Source organism: Dasypus novemcinctus, chromosome 2 (genome assembly GCF_030445035.2).
Source record: "Dasypus novemcinctus isolate mDasNov1 chromosome 2, mDasNov1.1.hap2, whole genome shotgun sequence".
NCBI classification, from domain to species: domain Eukaryota; kingdom Metazoa; phylum Chordata; class Mammalia; order Cingulata; family Dasypodidae; genus Dasypus; species Dasypus novemcinctus.
Window position 1 is genome coordinate 170,742,297 of NC_080674.1, and position 22,513 is coordinate 170,764,809.

Sequence of the window (22,513 nt, forward strand, 5' to 3'; positions counted from 1 at the left end):
TCCAGATTCCGTAGGGCAGGCTGTAAGCTGTGAATGCCGATGAAGGTTTTTGATGAATTCTCCAGGAAACACTGGTTGGCTAAAGCAGAGATGGAAATTCTTTTTTGACTGCTGAAATCATCACTTCTTCAACTGATTAGAGGAGATATCTCTCACTGCTGAAGGCAATCCCCTCTATTGTAGATATAATCAGCCACTGAAGCAATCAAATGTCCTCACAGTGCTTGCTTGACCAAACAACCAGAAACCATTACCTGGCCAAATTGACCTATCATCCTAACCATCACGGAATGTGAATGCATTGTCAGCCTCCATCAGCTTTGTCCCTGGCACCACTGCCTACCTTCTTACCCAGACTAGAACTTGATTCTCAATTTCCCTTTCCACTTACATTTTGAAGGTTCTACCTTTCAAAATATGTTTCTGATGACTTCTTGCCATCTTTACCTTTACCACCTTGATCCATGTCTCTTTCATCTCTCACCTGGATATGTTCCATGATGACTTTATTCAGGGTTTAATGGTGTCTTTTTAGCCAACACTTGGTACTGATGTGACGGAGGACAGTTCATTCTCATTATTCACGGTAGTTATGTTCTGTAAAATTGCTATGAATACTGAATTAGTGAAACCTGAACCATTGCTCCTAGGGCAAATACAGTGTTAGGTTCCTGTGAGTCACTGGCCACAATGTGTTTGTTCACTGATCAATATATAATCTTGTTTTATTTGTGTTTCTGTTTAAAGATATATTAACATTGAACTCATGACTGATAGCCCTATCACTCATGCCTGAAAGAAAATTATCTAACATAAGTATTTTCTTTATAAGGTATTATATTAGTTAGAGTTCAATAGAGAAACAGAACCAATAGGATAATAGGATACACAGACACAAACACACATAAAGATACTTTGGGGATTGGCAATTCAAATTTCATAAGGCAGGCTGCAAGTTGGAATCTTTGAAAAAGGTGATTCTGAAATCTGGCATGTCTAAACTCTGCAGGGCAGGCCACAAGTTGGAGATTCAAATGAAGATGAAGTTACATTCCTCAGAAGAAGCTGTCTGGCTGAAGAAGAGACAGAAATTCTTTCTGACTTCTGAAAATCCTCATTTCTGCTCTTAGACCTCCAAATGATTGGATGAGGAGGCTTCCCTCGTAGCTGAGAGCAATCCCGTTTGTTGATTGTAGATTCAATAAGCCTTAAGTACAGTCATCTGACTATAGATGTAAATCCATCTACAAAATACTCTCACAGTAATAATCAGGCCAGTACTTAATTGACCAAACAACAGGTCATTGACAGCATGACCTAGCCAAGTTGACATTTGAACTTAACCATCATAGGCACATCACAGTCTTCTCGTACTTAGGAACACTAGACAGCACTTCAGAACTACACTTGGGGGCCATTTTAAACAGTGGAATCATCGAAAAATGTGAAAAAATGTGGCACTAAATATATTGTGAAAAGGACATTTGCTTATACCATGAGAGCTGAAACAATAAGGAACATTGCCTTGTTTGACCTCAGCTGGGAATGTGGGCATCAGGCAATTCCAAATCTTTGCCACATTGCACCTTTCTATGCACGTCCACAAATGATCATGAAAGTGTCACAAGTATTGATTTTGGGATTAAAAATGAATTTTAGCAAGTAGGCAAATTTGCAAATACAGAACCTGTGAATAATGAGGATCAACTGTAGCTACTATTATAGTCATTCCATTTTATACAGGAAGAATCTGAGATTCATAGAGATTAAGTAAGTTGCCCAAGGTCACAAAGTTAGCAGGAGGAGGAGCCTGGCTTTAAATCATGGCCATTTCACTCTAAAAATCACTACTTTAGGCTGCCTCCCTTAGCTGCTTAGAGATTGGAGTCACCCAGTCCTTGCTAATGTGTTAACATGTAAGAACTTAAAATGTAACCTCTCCATCAGCAGAATTTTCATGTTGACCCTGCTAGTCCCTTTTCTTGATGCAGTTCAAACCACTTTGTTAGACTTAACTCATCTCTTATCAGAGAAATTTGACTTCGTTCATCACATTTTCCTTTTAAATACTCAATGAACTTTAAGACACAAAGAAGTGAATTTCTAAGAGGGAAATGGCTGCTGTGTCCTTTGTATACATGCTCGGGAGTTAGACTGCTTAAGCTTGATCCTCAGCTCCCCTACTTAGTAGCTAAAGACCGTGGGATGATCTCTCAATTTAGCTAAGACTCAGCTTCCAAGTCTGTACATAGGGATGATGACAAACTGCTACCTACCTTATGAAAACCAGATTAAGGAGTGATTGAGCTAACAGCCAAGAAGCATTTACATCCTGCCAAAGCAGATGGTAAGTGCTTAATAAACATTAAAATGCAAATATTCTAGAAGACTACTTGCTGTGTTCCCATCTAACTTAATATGGAAAGTGAGAATTTGAATTATTGACAGTTTGGGCTGGAAAGGAAGGAGAGAATAATCATTCGTAGTACTGTAAAAAACTGGTGAAAAAGAAGACTTCTTTCAAAAGTTAATGAAAAGTGGCATCCCTCCTACCCTCACAAACATATTCCCACCCCACACACTATTCACTGTTGAGATGAGCCGGTGATTACAAAGAAATAAGACTATGCATAAGATTTTACTTTTAGTGATTGACTTGAACGATTGCTTTTAAATCCAAATGAATACACAATACATTAAAAACTTCAAATCCTATTTTATTTTTCTTCTCTGGGTCACTGTACTTGAAATAAGGACAGTGTAGATAAATAACATCCACTGGATGAACAATACAGGGATGCGCAGCCTTGTGCTTGTTGAAATAATAACATTTTAAGGACCTTACTCTCTACTTGGGTACAAAGCACAAAGGAATAATTTAAATTGGCAATTTAACAAAAATAAAAGAGATCTACATCCCCACCATGGCTCATTTTACATCTCAGTGGAATCATTCAATCATTAGGGGACTTGGAAAACTTGGTAAAAAGGATAGAATATTGGTGTCCCAGGGGTTGGTGTTCTTGGTTGACCTGAATGGATGGTGTCTGTAGTCCTGCCTCATAATAACAGAAGGGACAGCAGAGCACATGGGTGCAGATGCATGAGACTGAGGCAGAAGGGAAGGCAGGAGTGTGTGGAAGTTCTCATCTGATTGCTTTCATTTTAAAAAAATGATTTAAGGGTGCACAGTCAATTGTTGAGGTCTGAAAAGAAAGGAAAAGGCATAAAAAAAGACATTTAGGAGGGAGGATAGTGAATATACTTGCATTAGGGACTATTTAAGGTTCATGGTTATGACTTTAACAATGAGCCAGTCAATGCAGGTAAGAGGGAGGAACTGTAACAGTGAAACAGGGAATCTGAGAAGTATAAGGAATCAAATGAGGGGATGAGGGCAGGGGAGATGGTGAGTGTGACAGTTTGAATTTGGTGAGTCCCAAAAAGAAAAAGATTATGTTCTTAAACTAGTCCATTCCTATGGGTGTGCGGCCCTTTTGATTATACTATGTCAGTGAGGCATGACACAGGTTGCATGCATCTCCACTATCTTACTGGAGTTTTACATAAATGGAGACAAAGAGAGAAAGAGGCAGAGAAAGGAGCCATATTGATCCTGCCATGTGTGAGAGACGACTGCAGGAAAACAGAATCCCGCGAGGCTGAGAGATCTGGAGTCTGGAATCGGCTGAGCACAGAGGCAACGAAAGAAGTCCCTGATGGGCTGGGTCCAATGAGCAGCTGAAGGCTAAGGAAGGGAGCCATATGCCTCATAGCCCACAACTGAACTTGGGAAGAAAGCAGGGTAACTGAGACTGAGAGAGGAGGCCCGGAAAGAGAAAGCCCTCTGCCTCATTTTCCCCAGCTGAATTCTGGGAAATTGAAAATGCAGGATTTTACAGAGGAAGAAGGAGCATGGTCTGGAAGGGACAGAGAAGAGCAAAGAGGATGCCACCCTACTTCAGGCCTGGAGGAGAGAGCATAGTCCCCACTTGAGGGATCTGCAGGGGAGGCACTCTCAGGGAAGAGACAGGATTCTACTAAAAAGTCCCTTCTGAATGTTCAGGGAACAGGTTAAGGGAAATGGGAATTATAAACAATGACCATAAATTGGGATGTCAGGACACACAGTACTATAGTTGCTCAGAAGAGCAACACCAATCTCTTCCTGGATATGCAGAAAGATTAGGGAAAATGTAAGGAAAAGTAGGTGATGGTTGACCTGAGTTTTAAAAGGATGGGTAGAAATTCTCCAGGATAAGGAGAGGAAAGGAAGGAGAAAGAAGAACATGGGAGCATGGTTAGATTTGGGGAATTGAAAATGAACTGGTGAGAAGAGAGGAGGAAGGATGAGGGGCTGAAGAGTCAGAGGCAGAGGCCTCATGACGATGAGTCTTTAAGGCCATATTTAGGAGTCTGAATTTTTCTTGAGAGTGATTGTGAACCATTGAAGGAGTATAAGCAGGGCAGAGAGTGGGCTTAAAAAATGTTGAATTCAATCAAACAATCACTCTGTGATTTGCCTTTTTCATGTTTATCTATGAATGCATGTATAAATACATGTGCAAATATATAAAATGAATTCTTGTTATTCATGGTAGTCTATAGTCTCTGTGCACACTAAATTAGCAAATACAAAACCAATGCTCCTAGGGGAAATACAGGGTTAGTTTCCCATGAGCCTGTTTTTGTCAACTGATCAATACTTAACTTTGTTCTATGTATGTTTCTGTCTAGGGACATCTTACTTAATATATATTGTTGATTCATTAACATTGAACTCTTGGCTAACAGCAGTATAACTCATCTCATGCTTGACTGAAGCTTTTAGCTAACACATGTATTTTCTCCATAAGGCACATCACAGCCTTAGGAATACTAGACAGCACTTCAGCACTACACTTGGAAGACATTTTAAATAGTGAAATCACTCACTAAAAGCACAAGAATGTGAAAAATGCAGCACTAAATATATTATGAGAAGGATATTTGTTTATAGGATGACTGAAAACAAAAAGACAGAACATCTCTGGCTCCCAGCTGGACAGAAATCAGGGATTTCTTTTTTTACCTTGAAGGGAATATGGTTAGATTTAAGGTTGAGATTTCTTGTTCCTTGACTTTCTTAGATTTGTTTGTTTTCCATTTTCCAGACACTGCTGCATTATCCCAGCAAAACGTAGGTGTTGGGTCCTGGGAATACGAAATTGATTAACAAAGACAGTTGCTAGGGAAACGGACTTTGGCCTAGTGGTTAGGGCGTCCGTCTACCATATGGGAGGTCCGCGGTTCAGGCCCCGGGCCTCCTTGACCCGTGTGGAGCTGGCCATGCGCAGTGCTGATGCGCGCAAGGAGTGCCGTGCCACGCAAGGGTGTCCCCCGCGTGGGGGAGCCCCACGCGCAAGGAGTGCGCCCGTGAGGAGAGCCGCCCAGCGTGAAAAGAAAGAGCAGCCTGCCCAGGAATGGCGCCGCCCACACTTCCCGTGCCGCTGACGACAACAGAAGCGGACAAAGAAACAAGACGCAGCAAATAGACACCAAGAACAGACAACCAGGGGAGGGGGGGAAATTAAATAAATAAATAAACCTTTAAAAAAAAAAACAAAAACAAAAAACAAAGACAGTTGCTGACTCCAAGGAATTGCAGTGTAAAAATAAGTGGCTAGCTGGGCTGGCCTTCAGCAGACTTGTGGAGGATGATTTTATCTTCAGCTTGCCCATTTCACATCCTTCCCTTTTGGCAATTTGGTTCTTTTTGCCCTGGCCACATGAAAAACTGTTCTCATGACTGGATCTGACCTTGGTCATTTGTAATTTAGTTTGAGCTATCCTGAATGTGAGTCATGTTTGCCAATCAGATTGCATGTGTCCGAGGGGAGGGACTGTCTATATTTCTTTGTATGCACAAACTTTCCCAGAGCTCTCTTCCCAGTTCAGTTTTCTGCAAAAATAAGGCACATGTATTTTAGATGGTATAGTGCTGGAGAGCACTGGGTCTGGTGCCACAGACTAGGGTTTGAATCTATGGCTTATTAGCTGTGTAATTCTGAACCAGTCACAGCACTTCTTGTCACCTTGGTTTCCTTATCTAAAAAGTGGGCTCAAACTATAAGATATAGAAAGTGCTCAATGAATGGTGCTTGTTAATAATAGTTATTAAACCTTATTTCCTTCTATGGAAGGATAGGTTTTATCCGGGGTATTCATAATGATAAAATGGATGTCAGATGCCAGTGAGCTGTTGGGAAGATTTTGGGCAACCTCTTTACCCCAGGTATGATTCCCACATTGACAACCCCATTTCCAAGCAGCCTGGAACTAACCTCCTTATGTGTCTCTGGAAACACCCCTGGCAGAACCTTCTTACACTTTCCTATGGTCTCCACGGCTGATTTCGAAGGTGATTTGAGCAAGTCCAAAATCTCCTCTTAGGGAGCTTAATACCTTGTAAAAGCCTCAAGCCTATTTTAATTGAATTATTTCTTTCAGTGTCAGGCTTAAAGAGACCCCTACAGGGTCCCAGCTCTGACTGACTGCATTATAAAAATCAAACAGTATAGATTATAGCTTAATCCTCAAGGGAGATATAAATGGAATCCTCTCTGTTGCCTTTTCATTTCCCTATGTTAGTTAATAAGCACACTTTTATAGCATTTGCTTTTACTTTTCTCCCCTCATGCTCTTTGGTTGCCTTAGGAAGGAAGAGGAATAAAATTCAAAATATAACAAAATGTTGGGGAAGAATCCATCTTAAGTTTCAGGACTGGAAGGGATTTGACACGTTACCTAGTCTAACCCTCTGCATAATTTACCTGGTGTGCGGCTAAGGTCCGGGAAAAGAGATGACTTGGCCCAGGTCACAGAACTTTACCTCCAGAGAGCACAGCTAGAAAAAGAAATGTTTTTAGTCCTGGACAAGTTTTGGGAGCCGCACAGAAACATGGCAGGGAAAAGAGCAGATGAGTGGATCATGGCAGTGAGTAAGGGTGGCCCTCTAGGCTCAGCTACCTGGCGTTGAATCTTGCGCCGTCTGCCTTTGGGCAAGTTAGTCGACATCATTGGTCCTTCAGCTTCCTTACCGAAAATAGTGATGATAATGGTGCATACTTCAGAGTGCTGTAGAGAGGCTTAAATTATAGTTTGCTAAGGAGCTTAGTACCATACCTGGCACATAGTAATTGCTAAATAAATTTTAGCTATTAATAAGAATTTTTTTTCAATTTAAATGCTCTTTATAATTGTAAAAAGTGTTTTTTATACTTCAGTGACACAAGCAAATTCCCTTTACATTCTAGAGATGCTGAGGATTATATGAGAATATATATAATGTACAACCCATAGAACACAGTACCTAAAATGTAAATTGACAGTTTATTTTCTACATGCGATGTGTATTTCTTTATTCATCAGGAAAAATCATCTTAAAAATATTAGTTGAACACTATTGTTCATAGCATTATTCACAATACCCACACAGTGGAAACAACACTACTGTCCACCAATAGATGAACAGATAAAAATGGAACGTACATGTAGTGGAATATTACTCAGCTGTAAAAAGGAATGAAGTTCTGGTACATGTCAAAATATGGATGGAACCCTGATGACTTCATGTTGCCTGAAATAAGCCAGACACAAATGGATAAACACTGTGATTCTATTTATATGAAATACCTAGAGCAGGTAAATTCATAGACAGAAAGTTGATTGGAGGGTACCAGGGACCAGGGAGGGGGGAATGGGGAGCTATTTGCTTAATGGGTAGTTTGTTTGGGATGATGGAAAAATTTTGGAAATGGTAGTACAAATTTGTGAATGTAATTTATACCACCTAAGGGTACACTTAAAAATGATTAAAATGGGGTATTTTGTGCTATTACCACAATTAAAAAAATATATGTATGTATATCTCATTTCTTATCCTGAACTACAGATCAGTTAATCCGGGTGCTGCCTGCTAGCAGTCCAACTTCACTGCCACCAGATTCACCACCCCAGTTATTTCTCTGGTTAGGTCTGCTCAGGTCTTCCTGTTCTGGGCCCTGCCAATATCACACGAACAGAGTTAACAGAGTTAAAGCCCAAGAGGGCTTTAGGGAAAGCACAGAAACATCCTGAGCCAGGGGACCCTAAGCACCCATCAAGTAAGGACAAGCACCAGTGCTCCCGTGGGCCAATATGACCCTCAGACTGAACACTGGACATACACTCAGACCATGTGCCTTTTAAAAAAAGGTTTATTAAAGGTCTTTATAGAGCAATATCCGTGCTCCAGATTCAGCTGCCAAGGAAACCCTTTTGTGCAGTAGGGACGGGTTGGGGCATGGCAGGCGGCTCTGGCCTCCCACCCTTCTGCTCTGAGGTGGGAGTGGTGTGCAGGATCTCCTCTTTGGGTTCCACGATGCTCACATGGTCAGCCAGGGGCTTCTTAGGCCCAGTCTTAGCACCGGGTCCCAGGGCAGCCTGAGCTTCACACTGAGGTCCAGTCTGAGCAGCACATGGCACACAGCGGTATCAGCATAGTAGTCAACAGGGTCCCCAGTGGGTCATTAGGCTGTTCACACACTTCGTGGATTGACCCCTCTGCCCTTGGAGATTCCCAGACACCATGACCTCACAGCCTTTGGCTCCACTCTGCATGATGAGCCGCAGCCCTTCACGGCAGGCCGTCTGTACAGCACGCCCTCCTAGGCGTTTGCGTTGCAGAGACTCAGCTGGGCAACGGCACGTAGACCTCTGGTGCCCTGTTTAAAGCCAAGCCACTTCTGAACTACAGCAGTCAATTCCCGGATCCACCGGCCTTTCTCAGGGAGAACATTCTGTCTCCTGGAGGCCAGAATAATGATTTCTGTCCTGGTTGGTGTAACTCGAACCTCAACTCCGGAGTAGCCACCTTCAGCTAGTTCCTGAGTGGGAAACTCCTTTAGTTCAGCTTAGAAGATGCCAGCGACAAACTTCCCCTGCTTGGAAATTTACACTCTTTCCGCCCCATGTGGTCTAAAGGAAAACATTAAAGCATTTTAAAAAAAGCCTCTTGTTGGGATGTTAATGAGAAATCCCTCTGTCTAAGCATTTTACAGGCAGGGGCTGTGTGCTGTCTGTAAAGAGTGAATTTCTGGCCATTTGGAGAAAGCCCCAGAGGCTTTCATATCCAAGGCAGACCTGACTGCTAATGAGAGTGGAAAGGCAGGGGGCAACGGATCAGCTCCCTCAGAGAGGACTGGGAACCATGTTGCCTGATACTTTGAGAGGATCTTCACAAAATGTGGGTGCTCGATGAAAAGGAGGTGCTACTAGCAATACTAAAACTAATATTACCAAATATGTTGGCATCCCTTTTCTCACTTGATCCTCAAAATTATATATAAATACGTATTTCTATAGATATGATGTCTGTTTTAGTTTTCCAGGTGCTGAAACAAATACCATACAATGAGCTGGCTTAACAACAGCAATTTATTGGGAAACGGACTTGGCCCAGTGGTTAGGGCGTCCGTCTACCACATGGGAGGTCCGTGGTTCAAACCCTGGGCCTCCTTGACCCGTGTGGAGCTGGCCCATGCGCAGTGCTGATGCGCGCAAGGAGTGCCGTGCCACGCAGGGGTGTCCCGCATGTAGGGGAGCCCCACGCGCAAGGAGTGCGCCCGTCAGGAGAGCCTCCCAGCGCGAAAGAAAGTGCAGCCTGCCCAGGAATGGCGCCGCCCACACTTCCCGTGCCTCTGACGACAACAGAAGCGGACAAAGAAACAAGACGCAGCAAATAGACACAGAGAACAGACAACCGGGGGGGGGGGGGGGAATTAAAATAAATAAATCTTTAAAAAACAACAACAACAACAGCAATTTATTGACTCAGGCTAGAGGGCTTGCTTCTCCTGGGGTCAGTATTTCCTGGCTGGCAGGCAATCTTTGGGATTCCTTGGCTTTTCCATCACTTGGCCATGCACATGGCAGTGCCTTCTCTTTTCTCTTCTGGGTTCTATCAACTTCCAGCTTCTGGTTATTCCCTTTGGCTTCCTCTTAAGACTGCAGCAATGTTGGATTAAGCCCACCTGGTTCAGTTTGGTCACACTTCACCTTAACTAATCACACCCTCAAAGGTCCTATTTACAAACTGGCTCACACCCACAGGACCAGGGCTTGGGACCTGAATGTGCCTGTCATGGGAGACATGATTCCATCCCCAACACTGTACTATAAACCACCCCAAAACATACTGGCTTAAAACAACAATGGCTAGTTTTTCATAACTCTGTGAATTGGCAGGGAGTTTCCTCTGCTGGGTTTGCCGGGGCTCACTCACAGATGCCAGAGGATCAGATGGGCTGGATTCCAACATGGCCTCACTTTGTGTTTTTGGTGGTTGATGCTGGATGTCAGCTGGGTGCTTTGCTTCTCCTCAACGTGGCCTCTCATCCTCCAGTAAGGTGACTGTCTTCCTTACATGGCAGGCTCAGGGCAGCATTCCCAGATGGTGGAGACAGAGCTGCAAGGTTCTGGAACTTGCACAATATTCAGCTGGTCAAAGCAAGTTATAAGACCAGTCCAGATTCAGCGGTTGGAGAAATTTTATCTCGTGATGGGAGAGGCTGTGAAGAAACTGTGGTCATATTTAATCTAATAGGAATTCAGAAAATATATTTTATTACCCAGAACTCTGAAGAGGCAGGGCTAGGACATGAACTTGGGGCCTGTGGCTTCAGGGCCTGTGGCCTTTCCACTACAGCACAGCTGCCTTTGCTGCATGGTTCGCCCTTAGATGTCCTGGGACTCAGGGCACCTGATAAGTCAACTCATCATGTAATAATCCTGAGCCACTGTGGTTTACAGATAACAAGGTTTTACATTTACATACAATATCCATAGTATTTTTATGTAGTGCAATTCTGTTTAGAAGAACTTTTGAAATTGGAACCAGCAGAAGGGCTGTCTTAATTTCCAAGGACTGCTGTAACAAAATACCCCTAGCTGAGTGGCTTAAAAGAAAATAAATTTATTGTCTCACAGTTCTGGAGGCTAGAAGTCCAAAATCAAGGTGTTGGCAGAGTCATACATCTCCTTGCCTCTTCCTCACTTCTGGGGTATGCTGGCAATCTTTGGGGTTCCTCGGCTTGTAGGTGCATCTGCCTCCCCATCTCCACATGGCCCTTCCCCCAGAGTCTGAATCTGTGTCTAAATTTTCCTTCTTATAATATCACCAGTCATATTGGATTAAGACTCAAGATACTCCAGATTGGGCTTGTTTTAATTTAACTAATTTTATCCTCAATGACCCATTTTCAAATAATGTTCTATTCGGAGGCTCTGGGGGTTAAGGCTTCGATACATCTCTCTTTGTGGGACACAATTCAACCCATTACAATGGCTTTCCCTTCCAGAAGAACTAATGTGCCTGACCCATCTGTTGCTTAATAGAAGAGAGATCTGTTTAGGTTTCCGCCTCTCAATTGTTTAGAGAAATCCAGACCTGGGAAAATGTGCCCTTTATTTAAAAATGCTAAGATTTGAGTAAAGGTTCTGGGGTTTCCAACATCTGGCTAAGACTTGGGAAAATGAATCATGATACATTAAAAGCAAAAAGGAGCTTATTTTTTTAAGTCAACAGGGGTTTATTTAAAAAAGAAGGAAGAAAAGAGCAATTGGTTGAACCTAAGCTTATAGGGGAATCTGTCCCAATACATGCCTAAACTAAGCAATAGGAGAGGAAAGTGAATCAGGAAACGAGTCAGTGATTTTCAATGTTCGTGATCACTGCCTTTAGAATGTTAGTTTACTGTGGCCCTAAAAAGTACATAATGACGCCAAAAATAATTTTTTAGAGAAGAAAGAAGTAAAGAAGAGATATTCACAGTCTCCCATCCTTGGCTGCTAAGGAGGAGACTTGCTGCTCGGCCGCCTGTCTTTGTAGTACTGACCAGGGCAATGGACAGAACCATGGAACAGGAGAAAGTGGGAGGAGATGGACAGATCTGCAGAAGGAAGGGCGCAAGGCCTAGGGCGAAAAGACCGAGGAGGGAGAGGGCTACATTGGGTCCTGGCTACTGTATCCAGGACCTCTCGGGGGAGACCTCCAGGCAGGTCTTTTAGGGGGCTGAGTTCTGTTTTCTCATTATGGCAAAATTTCCCTTTCTTGAATCTTCAAGACTCTCATTGCTCTTGGAGGCTTTTGGAGCCTGATTTGCCCGTATTTTCAATGTGACCCCAAATGGAAACAGGTCACAGGGCATCAGCTGAAAGTCCTAATTTTATTTGGGCTATATTAATTTTCTCCTAATCTTGTATTTTCTAGAAGATTTGGCTTTGCCAAGCATGTATCTTTTTTGGTTGACAGAGTTTTGCCAACCCTACAGTTTTCCCCCTAATTAATTCTGCTGTTAGTGCTTTGCTGATGGTGATTATGGTGTTTAGTTACAAGGCTTTGCCATAGGAAGTGTTCCTTGGGCCAGTGGTGAGCGTTTAAGGTATCTCTGACCCCCGAGCGAGTGACTTGGAAACCATGATGCTCCACCTGATATCGAAGCCCATAGGTTTTAAGTCATGGCCATTTGCATTCCTTGATGATATCTACACAAGCTTTGTGACTCAAATTAGAGTTAATTGGCATCTTGTTCCACTTCCCACTTGCTGCCCTTTGGTGTTCATTTTGTGGTCAAGGGGGAGGGTGTCTAAGAAGAGCAATATTTGGATTATGATGCGAAAACAAGAAAGACTTCCCTGGGTTAGCAGTAGAAGCCATAATGATGATAATGACGAACGCTTAATATATACTTGTACATGTACACACAAACATATACACATATATGAAATTTTATTGACTCAACATTAGGCAGTGGCAGTATCTAAATTTTTGCAAATCAAGAAACACTCTCAGAGAAATTAAGCAGTCTGCTTACGGTCACACAGCAAGTAAGTGGCAGAGCTAGGATCTGAACCCGATCTCTTTTAGCTCTTGTGATACAGTGCACTGCCTTCTAAAAGGTGTCAGAAGGGCTGGGTTCTAGTTACAGCTGTTTGCTCTTGTGTAAATCCTTTCCCTTGCCCAGGTTTCAGTTTTCTCAGGTATAAAGGTAAACTGGGCCATAATCTCCAAAGTCTATTCCATTTCTATGAGTCTGTGAATTAAGTATTTACTGGCCACTTTCTGGGTGTTGGCATGCTGACCTAATGCAAGGAGGGATGGCATTCCTGCCTTCTGAGATGGACAGTCAATGGGCCAGTACGAGAGAGCAGAGCAAGAATAAATAATTTATAATGCTCCTGACAATGTAGTAGGCAGGATGGATGGTTAAAATATTTAATAACCTGTTTGGTAATAGAAATTAAAACAAAGTGATAAAAACAGAAATTTGAAATTCCTTTTGTTTAATGTACTGTATCTTCCTTAAAACCTCTTGCCAAAAACAAAACAAAATAAAAATAAAAGAAACCTGCTTGCCAAATGGTATAAGTTGCAGTGTATATTAACAAAGCATTCTAATTTCCAAATCATTTGTCAATTTTTAGCAGCTGTCAGTATGATCTTTTAATGCCTCTGCCTTTGGCTGAATGATGCCCATGACATGACATAGGAATTGCATCAAAGTCTTTCAATGTCTTTCCCAATAAATTGTTGGCAATTCGGGCCCCAGATCCCTGCAGTTGGTTGCAGCAAAAGGGTGGTCAGCAGCACCACCCATGAGCAGGGAATGGGCACATAGCTGGATGCGAACAATTCCCATATAGCCTTGACCCCAAAAGTAGGGGCAGAGATTCAGGCTGCCTATCCTGCCTACTGGAGGCCCTTGCCAATGCTGGGTCCCTCCGCGGTAGTAGGTGGAGCTGCACACACCTTATTACCATCAGAGTCGATCGTCATACTCAGCTGCCCCAAGTGGCTGTGCACATCCATGCAGGCCCTGCTCCAGGCCCCGTTTCTTGTCTCTGGCCATAGCAGGGCAGGCTTATTAGGCGACTTGTAGTCTTGATAAGTAGAGAATATCTCTTTCTTTACCCACCACTCTGGAAGTATTTCAAAATTTTAAATATTGACATGGTGGACCAGATTGAATTATCGTTCTTAATTCTTCATTCCCTCCTTCTGCCATGTGACCCTGCAGTGCACTAGGATGGGAAGAGTGTATATCCCTGCTCCACTGATGTTAGCCTGGCTATGTGAGTTGTTTTGGCCAACGGAACGTGGGTAGAAGTAACAGTTTGCCAGGTTCTCTGAGATGAGCATGTCCAGATCACCGCTGCCCTCAGGATGAGTTCCATGGCAAGACAAATGGGGTAAACGGAAAATGACCTGAAGCTGGAGCCAAATGTGCTCCACCCCTTGAAACAACCTGCAGACCAATGAACAAGAAAAATAAATGTTGCTATTGTAAGCTGCTGAGTTTGGGGATGTTTTGTTATGCAGAAGTCTTGGAACAATAGTTGCCTCACACCCACCACCTACCAATATACCAGCATAAGTAAGCACCGAATGATTGATTGTTGTTACAGTTGTTATTTTGACCATCTAAGAGAGAATCGTGGAGGAGTGGGCTTTCCAAGGATGGAAAGAATTTGGTGAGGCAGACAGGAAGGCAAAAGGCAAGAGCAAAGATTCAGGTGCAGAGATGTTCAAAGGCTCCTCAGGGACAAGGAGGAGACCAACTTGTTTGGAATAGAAAATAAAGCTCCAGTGTCCAGGGAGTGGCCTTTTTGACATGTACTTCTTTCTTTTCAGCTGGAGGTCACAAATCCCCTCTGTGAATACTCACTAATGTCATTGGTGGGGGAATCCACTGTCCAGCCCTTGGCAAAATACATCAAAATATTAAATGTACATATTGTTTTCCTTTGACTCAACTGCTTTTCTTTCAAGAATGTATCCTAAGGCAAGTGATAAAAGATGGTAGAAGAATGTTTTTTTCCCCTTTACTTTATAATGTTAAAAAACTTGGATAACCTAGCTAACCAATATTTCTGTTACTAATTCAATAACAGAATTATTTAAACAAATTGATACATACATTCAATGGAATACTATAGTCTTGAAAATGAAGTGGTAAAAGACTTTATTGACAAATAAAGATGTTTGCAGTATAGTAAATTAAAAATGAGATTCAAGACCATATATTCATAGTATGTGGGAATGTAGATACAGTATTCTTTATGTGTTTATGGGATTTTGATGGCAAAATACTGTGTGTACACTCACAGGCAGTGAGAACAGCTCCAGGCCTTAGGATCCCTCTTAGGGAGTGCACTTTATGTCTTTAAAAGAAATACTTTCCTTGAGTGGAGGGTGTATCCTAAGTAACAAAAAATGCTTGCTAAATTGCTCCGAATAATGAAGTGTGTTTCACAGGGAGACAGGATTCAACAAAGCTGGCCACCATGTATAGGAAGAGGAGGGAAATTCCCTGGCTTCTCTCTTACTCTCTTCTTTCCTGACCTCCCTCCCCTCCACCTCGCCCCAAGCACAACCTAGGAAGGGCTTGGAGAGAGATCCAATGAGGCCATTTAGAAGTGGCCTTCTGTGCAGCATGCGATGTGCCCTCTCCTTCATTTGTCTTCTGAGGTTGTCTGTCTAATTGACATTTTTTTCTCAGTAGTTTTGTGCTGGTGGACCCTTTTGGGGGAGCTTGAAGTAGAAGTTGAAGGAATAGCTCATGGAGTATACAAGAATATACTTCAGCAGTGGGAATCTGACTTTTACTCCTTTGTTGTGAAATTAAATCACATTAATTAACATTAAAATGACTTCTTGTTGCTTGGGTGAACTTGGAAGAATTGAACGTCCTCTTCTGGGTATTCCCCCGAGGCAGGGGATCCCCAGGATTCTCCCTCCCCGTGGGGCAGGGGTAGGTGGGGGGCTCCGGCACTGGGTCTCCACATCTCAGTGGGCACAGGTGGGGCTGGCTTTTGGACATCCTTCTGGGAGAGTCTCTTCATGATGTTCTCATAGAAGTCTGCAGTCGGGAGGGTTGGTATCCATGCCAGACTCGCAGTTTTCATTTTTTGCTTTATTCTGCAACTCTACCATAGAGAATAGACTTGGAGAGGAAAAAGACAAGTTCTAACACATTTTGAGTTTTACATACTTTGTTCCATTTATTTTTTACAACTGACTTGATTTAACACTTGGAAAAAAATGAAAACTGAGGTTCAGAGAGGTTAATGACTTGCGGAAAGACACATAGAGCTGGAATTATCCAGGATCAGTCTGATACCCAAAGTTTTTTTATTTTAATTCCAAGGGGCCAGAGATGAAAAGTAAAAGAATCTGGCTGGATGTATTTAACCTGAGGGAGGGGCAACAGTATTTTACTTATGGAAAAGATCCATCAGCTAATATTTTTTCTTCTGAGCAAGACATAAGAAGAGATGAAAGCTGCAGCTTGAGAGAATGAACCTAGCAATTATGAAAAATAAAAGAAGTCCTTGACAGTGATGTGACATTCATTGGACACTGAAATTGGTTGCCAAATATTTAAATAGAATGGGATTTTGCCTAAAGGTGACCTTATTATAAACTGGCTGAAAGTTTATAGCATAGACAAGATTGTCTTCACAGTCCTCAAAAGTCGTGTCTCTCCACAGCGAATGGACAGAGAGAACAGATAACTGGGTGGGAGGCGGGAGGGTAAGGGGAGAGAAAGAAAAAAATAAAAAATAAATCTTAAAAAAAAAAGAAAAAACATTGTGTCTCTCAAAGAATGGTCTGCGACCACATATATTAAAATTGTCTGGGATGCCTGAGTTGGGGATTTGCATTTTTTAACAAATTTTCTTTTGATCATGGTCCAGCCGGGAAAATAGCAATGGGGAGGGATTTAATGCAAGAAATGCTGTTGTATCAACAATCAGTTGCCATGTAACAATACATCTTAAAACTGGTAGCTTAAAAGAGCAACTGTTTATTTATTATTGCTCACCATCTGCTCGTCAGCTGGATTGCTCTTCTGGCCTTGACTGGGCTCCATCCTGTGCTTGTAGTGAGTGTCTCTGATTCTGGAGTTGACTATCAGCGGGGCCACTTTCGTTCTCCACCTTGAGGTCGCTCGTCCGCCCCCAAGCTCGCCTGGGCTTGTTCACACGGCAGTGCAGCAGGATTCCAAAAGCGTACCGGAAGGTCTCTTTGGGTCTAGAATCAGAACTGGCACAATATTCCCTTTGCTGTAATTTATTGGCCAGAGCAAGTCATCAGGACAGCTCAAATTCATGAGGTGGAGAAATAGATCCCATCTTTTGATGGGTGAAGATGTAAAGTTACATTGCAAAGAGGCATGGATAGAAGGAAGGGAGTAACTGGGACCTTTTTTTTGCCAACAGTCTGTTATAGTTATAAAGGCCATAGGAGGGCTGGAGGACTAAAAGGAAGAAGGGGTGTGCTAAGAATTAAAAAGAATTTAAAAAGATTAAAAAGAGAAGGGGGTCACGTGGATGAAGAAGCTGCGGCTCTGGAGCCCCAGTACTGGTCACTGTCTAGGTATTGCTCGAACCCCCGATGGGGGAGGGCTCCCAATGCTGCTCCTGGATTACCCAAGAGACACCACCTCTACTGATGCTAGAACGTGGTGACTTCTCCTCTCTGGCTGAAACTAACCTCAAGCCCCTGGCAGAGGGATCTGGGAAATGTAGTGCTTAGGCTTCCAGCCCTGGCTATAGAGAGCAGGGTATAGAAGGGGAGTATGGGGCTGTGAGCCAACAGGATAATAACGGCCACACACCTCCCTGTGGGATTCTTATCAAATATAACTTTGAATTCCATTACTCTAATATGCAGCACTTCTAGGGAAATTGTGAAATAGCTTCATACTTTATCTATTCCTTTCCCTCATGTCACAGATAAAGAAAATGAGGCCCAGCAAGGTGAAGTGACTTTTCTCAAGTCACACAGCTCTATAGACGAATCAGGACTGGATCTCAGGCTTTGATCTTCCCAGTCCAGGGGGTTTTATTTCCTCCAACTTAATTTGTACTCTGTATTTTAACAAAGGCCAGATCTGAATCAAAATGAAACTTGAAGGAAGTATTTCCTAGATTCATCAGAATCATCCAGAGTGTAGTTTTTAAAAAATAGGCCTGCCTGGGGCCTAACCCAAAACTTCAGGGGCAGAACTCCAGAGTGGGAGAACAGAGTCCTAGGAGTATTTATTTCCAAAAAACGTCCCTGTGTGATTCTGATGTGCTGCCGTCCTTTTCCCTTGCCTAACCCTGTGCTAAGAAAATGGTTTTGGGCATTGGCTGGCAGAAGAGAGAATTTCTCAGCAGCCTACGCATCTTTAGGTAGACAAGGCTTTTACCCGAAGCTCCTTCTCCACTCACTTCCCCAGGTGTCCCTTTCTGTGCACCCTCATTTGAGAGATTTCCCTGGATCCATCCTTCTTTGTCCACAAGGTAACAACCTCTGCAGATGCAGTAATGACCACCATCATTTGGGCTCCTCTAAGTATCTGCAGTCCAGAAAAGCACAGGATGATGCCCAGTCCAGGCCACCTCAATTATCTCTCCCCAGGGGCCACTGGTGAGTATAAATCATAATTAGGGAGGGGAGCCAGTTCTAAGGATAAGTGAGTCTATATAGAACTTGTCTTTCTTGTCCAGTGTTCTAACTGCAGATTTCGGAACAGTATCTGGCAGATGTCAGGTGCTTGATAAGTATTTGTTGATTGAATGCATGAAAGTGAGCCCCTTATTGGATGCTAGCTGTGAAACAACTATATTTAATACATCTTGAGTCAATAAGGTATCCTCTTTACAGAACTGTGGCTGGATGCTAAGTATTTTTGGGATTCATCCGGCAAAGCTCCACAGGGCCTAATAGATGATGATAAATCATAACCCTCCTAGGTATTCAGAATCAATTTCACACCTCATCTGTTATCATGAGCAGAATGTGTGAAAAAGTCTCCTCACTGCAGTAATACATTGGCTCCCCCCAAATCAAAAATGCCTGGAGATCAGAGGAGGGAACACTGTTACAGTTCATGGTGCTTAATCAGCTACCTAGACACTGATGAATTTCATGGGATATTTACATTTGAATCATTGCATCTAGAACATCTCAAGCAGAACCCATAGTTTATGGGCAGCATGGAAGCAATTTAAAAATATCATTTCTCATTGTCTGCAGTCAGAAACTAAGTCTCTCTTTGTAGAAATATTCTCTATGTAAGTAGAAAAATAAGAATAGAACTAAGGATGAAGAAATATCTAGAGCAACAAAGACACTGGGCTGCCAAAATCCTACTGTGTCCATGACAGACATCACCAGCCGATCATAACATATTTTCACGCTGTGCTTGGGTACAACCTCTTTGCTTATCAACCCAAGGCTCTAAGAAGTCACTGCCAACTCATCCAAGTTGGCTTGTTGAACTGAAACTCATTGACCATTGTTGCTCTAGAGTTTATCTTTGACTACTTCTCTGGAAAGATAATATTAGTAGAAAATAAGAGTGATGAAGGAAACAAAATACCCTAGGTATGGAAGGGGTTCTCATTAGGTCAGCTAGATCCAGTTCCTTGCTTCTGGGAAGGATAATATTCAAAGTCGTGGAGTAAAGATGATTTCCTCAATGGCGTGTTTCGCCAACTGAGATGGGGATGTGTGATATATTCTGATAAACATCAGAAGCATCTGGGAGCTTGGTAATAATATATGTAGGCGGCGGACTTGGTTCAGTGGTTAGGGCGTCCGTCTACCACAAGGGAGGTCTGCAGTTCAAACCCCAGGCCTCCTTGACCCGTGTGCAGCTGGCCCATGCACAGTGCTGATGCATGCAAGGAGTGCCCTGCCACACAGGGGTGCCCCCTGCATAGGGGAGCCCCACGTGCAAGGAGTGCACCCTATAAGGAGAGCTGCCCAGCGCAAAAGAAAGTGCAGCCTGCTCAGGAATGGCACTGCACACACAGAGAGCTGACACAACAAGATGACGCAACAAAAAGAAACATAGATTCCCGTGCTGCTGATGACAACAGAAGCGGACAAAGAAGACGCAGCAAATAGACACAGAGAACAGACAACCGGGGTGGGGATGGGGGGGGGAAGAAGGGGAATAAATGAATAAATAAATAAATCTTTAAAAAAAAATCATCTTAAAAAATATATATATATGTACTTATGCCTCACTCAAGACTTATTGAATCAGAATCTCTGGGTTTGAATTGTAAGACATATGCATTGGAACAAGTATCCCAGGCATGCTTTAACCACACTCTAGTCTAAAGTTAGAGAACCACTGCTCTGTGGAGACCTGGGTTCTAGTACTAGCTCTGCCATTCCCTTGCTGTGTGAACTTGGGCATGTCACCTAAGCCTCACTTTCCTTATGTTAAGGAGGAATAATAACATCTGTGCCTTCTCTCTTATGGGAAGTCATGAGGCTTATTAGAGATAAATATACCTGAGAATGCTGTGAAAGGAGATACGTGCTGTAAACATGAAGCATATTGTTGTCTACTTGTTATACTTGGTGGAAGTTGGGTGGTTGGGGTGGATTCTCTAAACTTTGTTATAACTTTAATGAGAGTCAGTGATCTTCTAAAAACCGGAATGAAATAGAAAAAGAAAGTAAACTTGCTGCTACAAAACAACCAGGCAAGAGACCAGAGCAGTATTTATAAGCCCTGGTTACTAATAAGAACCATCAGGGGAACTTTTAAAACTACTTGAGCCAGAACCCCATCCTAGATTAGAAGAGAATCCAGGGGGTACGCCGGAACTTGCTAGCTTCTGTGGGTGAGGTCAGAGCTACTCTGGTTTCTGGCCTTCCTGAGGAATGGCTGACCTATTTGTCCTTCAAGACTCTCGGTATTCCAGTATTCTCCCAACACATTTCTTTTTATTTAAGTTACTCAGGGTCCTTTTTGTTGCTTGCAACCAGAAAACTGACATTTTCTCATAACCTGTTAACCCCCAAAAGTTAGGTACCATGGCTGTCTTATTCACTTTTGGATCCTGAGTGAACTAGAACAGTTACAGACACAGAGTCAGGCTTAAATATTTGCTTAACACGAGTTAAAGAGAGCTACCTAAGTGCTTACCCAACTGGGACAGATTAAGTCTAGGTTTCCTTGAAGCAAAGAGATAATGCATGTAAAATTCCTGGCATTTATGTGTGGATACTCAGTGAATGATTGTGGTGGTTATTTCTGATTTCTGTGGAGGTACCAAGACTTAAATGAGTTTATGATCTAAGGGACAGGTTGGCAAACTATGGCCCACTGGCTGTTTTCATAAATAAAGTTTTATTGAAACATATCTATGCTCATACATTTATGTGTTGTCTCTGTGTTTGCACTCCAACGGCAGAGTTAAATAGTAGCAGCAGAGACTGCATGGCCTGCGAAACCTAAAATATTTACTTTACAGAAAACGTTTGTTAACTCCTGGTCTAAGGACATAGATTTGACATATGCATGTGCATTGGAGGTCCTCTCTTCCCCTGGAGATCAACTTTCCACCTCTTATACCCTGTTCTGTAGTCCTGAAGGCTGACCACTGTGGTAGGGTCTATGGCAGTGGAGTATGTAGTCCTGGGATGAGTGCCATATCAGCATCACCTGGGATCCTACTTGGGCCCACCCCATCACATTGGATCACAAATTCTGTGGGTAGGGCCATGAAATTTTTGTTTCAATCCTCCAGGTGATTCTTTTTTTAAAATGTAAACAAATCCATTTTTTCAAAAAGATTTATTTTTAATTCACCCCCCCCCGCGTTGTCTGCTCTCTGCGTCCATTCACTGTGTGTTCTTCTGTGTCTGCTTGCACCCTCGGTGGCACCAGGAAACTGCATCTCTTTTTCGTTGCGTCATCTTGCTGCGTCAGCCCTCCATGTGTGCGGCGACATTCCTGGGCAGGCTGCGCATTTTCCCACAGGGTGGCTCTCCCTGCGGGGTTCACTCCTTGCATGCGGGGCACCCCTACGTGGGGGCGCCCCTGAATGGCATGGCACTCCTTGCATGCGGCAGCACTGCCCATGGGCCAGCTCCACACAGGTCAGGAGGTCCTGGGTCTCGAACCCTGGACCCTCCCATGTGGTATGTGGATGCTCTATCAGTTGAGCCACGTCTGCTTCCCTAAACAAATCTATTTTAATGATTAATATTAATAAAGGATAAGTCCATCCAAAGAGTATAATCAATGGTATTCAGTGTAATCACATAGCTGTGGATTCATCACTTCAATCATAGCACTTCCATTATTTCAGTAATAATAATAAACAACAAACAAAATTCATCACCTCTCAATCTCTCTGTGCTTCCCCTGCCATACATAGCTGCTATTCTGTTTCCTTCTCTCTAGTGTATTTGTATTTATATTTTGTAGAAACAGTCATATATGCAATATCACCCATATTCATGTTTTACATGAGGTTTTAGTAGCTTATACAGTCCCATGTTACGGTTTTTAGCTTTCCTTCTAATAGTATACATACCTTAGATTTTCCCTTTTAACCACTGTCATGCCCATATAATAGCTCTTCTAATTATAAACAGCATAATATGCTTGCACCATTTCTATTAATTTCCAAAGAT

At 42.7% G+C, this 22,513-nt stretch overlaps 1 pseudogene; it reads right to left on the reverse strand.

Moving 5' to 3' along the window:
* Nucleotides 1–8,277: 8,277 nt before the first annotated feature.
* Nucleotides 8,278–8,969, reverse strand: LOC101438203 (small ribosomal subunit protein uS3-like; annotated as a pseudogene).
* Nucleotides 8,970–22,513: the final 13,544 nt, after the last annotated feature.